Source organism: Vanessa cardui, chromosome 20, assembly GCF_905220365.1.
Source record: "Vanessa cardui chromosome 20, ilVanCard2.1, whole genome shotgun sequence".
NCBI classification, from domain to species: Eukaryota; Metazoa; Arthropoda; class Insecta; order Lepidoptera; family Nymphalidae; genus Vanessa; species Vanessa cardui.
The window spans coordinates 154,519-161,465 of NC_061142.1; positions in this window are offsets into that span (position 1 = coordinate 154,519).

The window sequence follows — 6,947 nt, forward strand, 5'->3', positions numbered from 1 at the left end:
GAGAGTAACAAGAAGAAGAAGAAAACTTTCAGCCAAAGTTAAGAAATTTGAATATTCGATTGTGATATTATTGATAAATCAATAATTCATGAATCAATAATTTAGCGAAAACCAGGACTAACACAAAAGAGAAATTGTTACTTGTTTATTATGACGCTCAGACAAATACAAATAACCCTTGCTCATTAAAATCGATGTCAGGTGAAAATCTTACTATGCGTGTCTCAACAAAAGTATCGCATTAATCGCTACCCTCGTTTGCAGAAATTGAAAAAAAAAGTCGCAATAACTGCATCGGACTACATTCCTCAAGTCGGAATACTACGAGTAGGCACACGCACGTTCATCTTTAAATCACAGGTTACGACTAGAAATATACTTAAAAAACATTAATTTCAGCCGTCGTATGAGATGAAACAAACACTCAAGTTTTAATTTAGTATTTCAAAAATAATGACTCACTTTATTGAAATGCAGGAATTTAAAATAATTAATGAAATGATCGAGAGCGATTACCTGTTCTAAAATAGATTTCGTTTCATAAATCGTTTCGTGTTATGTTTTGGTGCTAATTCTTAAGTGATAAATTCTGCTAATCTAATACGTAAAAAAATGTTATGCGAAACGTGTTTGTGAATTTAAAATAAGGACTATCGTGGGCACATTACTATAATTTATTAGCGCTTCGTAAATACTTCAAAAATTACCAAGAATACGATTTAGCCAGCATCGAGCAGTTTACGAGTACCTTTGAAGAAATCCATTCTCGGATATTGACGGTGCCTTTCTTCTCTATTGTTTTGATTTACAATTATTTGCCGTTAGGCCTTGTATTGCTATGATTCGTATTTTATTTTATGATTTATTGTAATCTAAGTCGTCACACTTTACCAGACCACCGAGGTTACAATCACAACGGATGTTTTAAATAAGTTACTTTAATAAAAAGGAAAAAGTTTTAAACAGAGACCGTTGCACATTAAAAGACATTACCATTAAAACTTTTCCACTGGAGTTTCCTCGGGCATCCGGCCCCGTAACGCTGCAGGAACATGCGCGTGTCGGACGTCGGGCGGCACAAAGCTTTTGCAATTACACACCGAGTCGAGCAATTAGCGTCGCACCACGACTGCGAACCCGTTGCCCTGTCTCGGTGCTTACTCGGAATCGGAACTGGGTTGAATAGTCTACCAAACCTACAACACAACTGTAACGATGCCCGATGTTAAAGTAAAGATTTTTTATCTTAACATTCTGGAATATTTTGCTGCGGTATTTGCTAAAATGTTGCTTACAAATCAGTTATATAAAATAAACCTGTTTGTAACACTATCAAAATTCTCGTTAAACATTTGCAGGCCCTCCAAATAACGCATAAATAGCAAATTAGCTGTTTTGACATCAAATTCAGTTGTGCTCAATACTTATACTTAAACAAAGACATACCTACAGGTGTGTAATGAATAATATTGTTCACTTTATACAAAATAAGCTCCTACGAATCGCTGGTTGCGGTGGAATGGCCCTTTTTCCCTTTACTAAACACGACAATTGGTATCGAATAGCAACCTACTTAATCTACATAATGCAATATGAATCATTTCTTAAAACAAAAATAGCACGAATTTGTTTTTGAATACTTGTATTATTTTAAGTAAATATATTTTTTTCAATATATGCAGTTATTTATCGAGAGACGCCCGATAAGTCTAAGGAACATTTCGCGTTGCCAACAGTTATCTTTTAACGCGTCATGTCGAGTATATGCTTTTTAGATATTAGAAATTTTAATGGTATAAGAAATATCGTAATAGCCATTACAATTCCCACAGAAATTCGTTTAAATTCAATAAAAATATGGTAATGTGGGTCGCGTCGGATAAACATGTCCGCTCCCGTCTTACAAAACATCTTGTCCAAATTTGGACAATCACGAACACGAAAATACCCCTTATATTAAAATGATATACGTTCCAGAATCCCGTGCGAGAAACGGGCCCTTAACAGCAGACACTTACAACAATGCAACTATCAACGGCATTCGACATAATGCACTTATCGAGTCCATTGAAGAAGAGACTCTTATAACTGAAGTAAAGGTTATCGGACTTTTCGTAGATACATTTCTTAATTAACTAACACACAGAATTTGGAATTGACGATTATTTCAAACAAACAAAAAATATTATTTAAAGCAAAAGCCAAGCAACTTTATATTATTTGTCAACTTATAATATGTAGTTTTCCAATTAATTTAATCTTGTGATTACTTCTTAATAAATAGTATGTTTATTTCGATTAAACCCTGTCCTGCCTGAAGTCCTCTCAAACTAAACTGACGGAGAATCATTTTTAAGTGATTAAAATACGATATAATACACAATCATAATAAAATGAAAATATAATCTTAAAATCAATATTTATTAGCGAGCTAATCTCGCATCAGCAAAATGAGATAAGCATTTAAATGAGAATTTTATTTCATGCATAAAATTAACACTCCTTATAAAAACATAGTTGGCACTTAAGTTTTATTTCTATAGAATTATTTTGAATTAAACTACTTGCTATAATCTTAATTATTATTTTAATAAACATCTTAATTGCGATATATTTCAAGTCATCTCGGCCGAGACAGAAAATGTAACAGCACTTTAATTTACGATCAAAACGGGATTTGTTAAATCGTTTTAAAAATTGGAAATCTAAATAATCCAATCAAATAATAAACATTTTATGGGCAGTTCTAATTTATTTCCTGATTTAGTCTGAGACAAGTAATAATTGAATACAACGTGAAATGCAATTAAACCTCCAACACACGTGGCGCACGGCGACACTTACTTAACACGTCCTACGAAACGAAAGCTATAAATTCATAATAACATTACCCTGATATACGAATAGAAATATTTAAAAAGCTGGAGCTGTAATTAATATATAATAACATGGGTAGTTTGGGTTATTTATGAAGGCGACTGAGCGCTCCCGACTCGCCCTCGCCGTCGTAACGGCCCGCGACTTGCGTGGGCGCGGGGCAAGTATTCCACTAAATTAAACTTAACCTCCACACACGTCGATTTGACAACTTATCGAAAACGCTTGCTTCTCAATTACCTGACATATTAATAAAATTTATTGTCATGTTATAATGGAAGAAAACTCGATACCATTCAGATACCAAATCGAATAAAAGCGAGTGTTGAGTGATTTGGCAAACACTATAAAATGTAGCTTTAAAATTGTGTCCCTGGGTAGTTAAATATGTTATAAAACCGTCCTCAACAATAACAATGAACACGTCCATAATTTTCCTCCTCAAGGCGCACGTTCACTTTCGGCATCCCGTGTACAGAGGTACAAACGCTCGAAGATATTTCTTCACCGCCTGCAGATAGTGTAATATCTGATAAACGCCGTTCATGATTTGTGGCTGGGCTTTAGCAAGAGTGTTCACACGTCACTGTCGCCCGCGGCACCGCCATCCGTCACATCGACACGTCGCAGATTATCTCAAAGCAAATTTGCATTGTTTCGTAACTGAAAACCTTATTTTAGATAGATATCTTAGAAATCTACACGCAACAAAGAACTTTTTAGAAAATTAAGAATATGTTGCAACAACGGCAACTCATTAATTCGTTGTCAAACATTCCACATCTTGTAATCTAAAACATTTATTTATCTACAAAGTGGCTATTACGGTTAAACGAGTAATAAAACAGCTATAAACTTAGCAAGTGCTCGTTTTAATGCCTGAGGACAAGCAAACGGTAACATTAACACAACTATAAGCAAACAGATGGAATATCAGCGGGCACAGTGGCGCACCCCGAGGGAACCAAGCGTTAACCCGGCGCCCCGCCCTCGGAGCCGACTCATAAGCCTGCAGGCTCTTCGGTAATCACCTTTGGAATAACAACACATCCGAGATCAACACATTCATCACATGCAATACGTCCATTGCTGCCTATCTCTTGGGTCAGAAAGTCCGCGGCCTCAGTTATATTGAAATGAATATAATATAAAGTGACAACGTAAAGTATCGAAATATTTTAGTATGTTCATAATGCAAGTAAGTAGAGGGTTTTATTAAAGTCATTACGGAGGTAATGAAAGATGTCCCGCGGCCGGCGACACTTTATGAAGACGTTGTTCACACTAATGAGATAATAAAATTGTTCGTGGGAAGTCTGCAGTACACGTGGAGTGTCATTACGACGTGTTTATGCATTTTTTTTTATAAAAGTGTAACAGATTGCAATATCTTGGCTTCACGGAGTGAGAGATTTTATTATTGTTATTACATCGAATCAACGACTATTTCCATTATTACCATTATTAAATTCAAATTGCTTTTTGTGACTTCTTGCATATTGCTTTTTATTTAAATATTTAAAGTGCAAACGCATTCGATTAATATCTATTGGATACGCGAACATTTTCTGCTAAAAGATCAGAAACGCCGAATATACCATTTCTACGCTCGACACTAAGAAATCAAACAGTTTATTGATAATGATCAAAAACTGAAACAAAATCGATTCAGTAGCTTCGAACCACAGACTAAATTCCTCCGCCAGTAAAAGAGCAAAGAATTCTTTTGAAATGGCAGGAAATAAAACGGAATTATCCTCAGCCACGCAGCTCAGAGTTGTTTAAAGTACTCGTATATAATTATTTTGAAATCGATGCAATGATTTGTGTCCAATATTACCGGTCACGACGTTCGACAAACCATTCCGGCCATTCCGTCAGCGCAACATTCGAAATTAATTTAGTACCAAAATTGAGACCAATTTGGTGACGAAACCACCTGTTACCAGTTTGATAGGTGAATGGAAATTGCAGTATCGTAGGTTCGAGTCCACGAGCGCCTCCCACGCGATTAGCGCCAATATGTCTTTTACAATGGTGACAACTGTTTCTAGTGATTTGCTTGTACGATCGTACGACGTCAATATTGCTTGAAAAAATTGAGCAATTCAATTACATGCAATTTCAACATCTAAAGATAAATAAATAAATTAGAACTATTTGATTTTTATAAAATGGGTTACAAATTGCCATAGGCTTTAGGTTTTAATAATAAATAAAATATCACTATCCGCTTCAGAATTTTAAAATTGTCTCGATCTTGACGGTGAACAAAACGTCGTGAATAAAACTGCTTATGCTGGTGAAGTTATAACTCTACGTATATATCTCCCAAACCCCTTTGGTGTGGTAGGATCGAAATCTTCTCCTAAAGTACAGTAAAAGATTTATTTGCCAAGAAATGGAATGTCCCAATGCATATATATGCATTTACATTAATTCGTAAGACATTTAATATTTCGAATAATTATTTCACAAAATCGTAAAGCTCCAAGAAACTCAAACACAGTGACATTTTTAAGGTCCCATATGCGTTCACATAATATAGTTTAAAAATAAACTGTAATTAATTATATGAACCTGTTTTCATACTGACAATGGCTATTTCATAAGTAAAGCAATATTAACAATAGTTTTGTTGGGGGAGGTATTTTTGGATGGAATACCGATACTGTCATTTATTATTTTCAAATTCGTAGTTGAAATTTCGCAATGTTTATAAATATATTTTTTTAATTTTAAATTTGTTAGCAAATTAACTTGCTTTCGATATCGCTTGTTTTCTTTAATTGTCTTCGTTTGTTTAAACTATACAACCTTGAAATGAAGGACGCCAGACGAATCGTAACGTTGACTTTTAGCTCAAACTAAATTTATGGTAAAAATATTCAATGAATACTATAAATAGCTATAATACTATAAATATTCTATAAATAACCGACAAAATTAAACAATGATTAACATTTTTTTGCAATAACGCACGTTATTTATAAACCAGACGTATTCTTAAAATAGTATTTCGCTAAAAGGCTAACAAACGCTGATACAATGACATTTATAATAATTAAAGCAAAGTCAAATGTTATACATATTATACATAATTTATTAAAAAAAAAAAAACGAGAATGTATTGACTGAACATCAGGCACAGTGGCCAATCGCAAATAATAGTGAGCAGAAGATACTAAACTAGTGTGACACTGATCTTTTAATTGTAATGATTATACTAGTCAATGTGGCTTCGTCACGTTTAGTTGGAGACCACCTTTCTTAAGTGCCCTTCCATAAGTCCACCCTACGCTTCAGCTTCAGCTAGCTCTCATCTCCGGACATATATACATATATCATATGTCATATATCATCGCCATACATCATCAGTCACGATGACCGGTCCTGGATTTATGCCGAAACAACATCTAGTTCTGTTGAGTAAGAACGGGCTAAGAGCCGAACCCTGGACCCCTACAGTGATCGGGAAAGTCTCAGTAGCACCAACAACGGTCCTTGGAATCGCAACGCCCACCAGATACATAGACGAGGCATACAGTCAATATCGCTATCACTTCCATATATTTCTCCGTCATTGTCTGCGACGAGTTTCAACTTAGTTATTACAGCATAATGCTACAGCACTTTGCATTAGCTAAATCTCATCAACAGCAGGATCAACGGCTTGACGTGCACGGACAATAACAGTTATATAATTCAGTTTGCTAAAACTGAGCGTGCCACAAACTCTACGACAGCCAAATGCAAAGCTTTGAATATTATTACCACCTAAATAACAAAGAAAATAAATTAATTTAATTCTAAACTTTTATGTCATCCGTGTGTCGACAGTTATAGCATATACATTTAAAAAAGCGACTTTCATAAATTATAACAGTATAAAATTTATAAACAAGAAATGTTTGTTCATTTGCTTTTGACTTTGAGGCCATACAATTACATAATTTTTTCTTAATATGTATGAAACATATTTGTACATGTCCGTGAGCCATCACGGGACGCGGTCTAGTGAAGAGTGGACTGTTAAACGGATAGGTATACTCGTACATGAGTGAATGGCA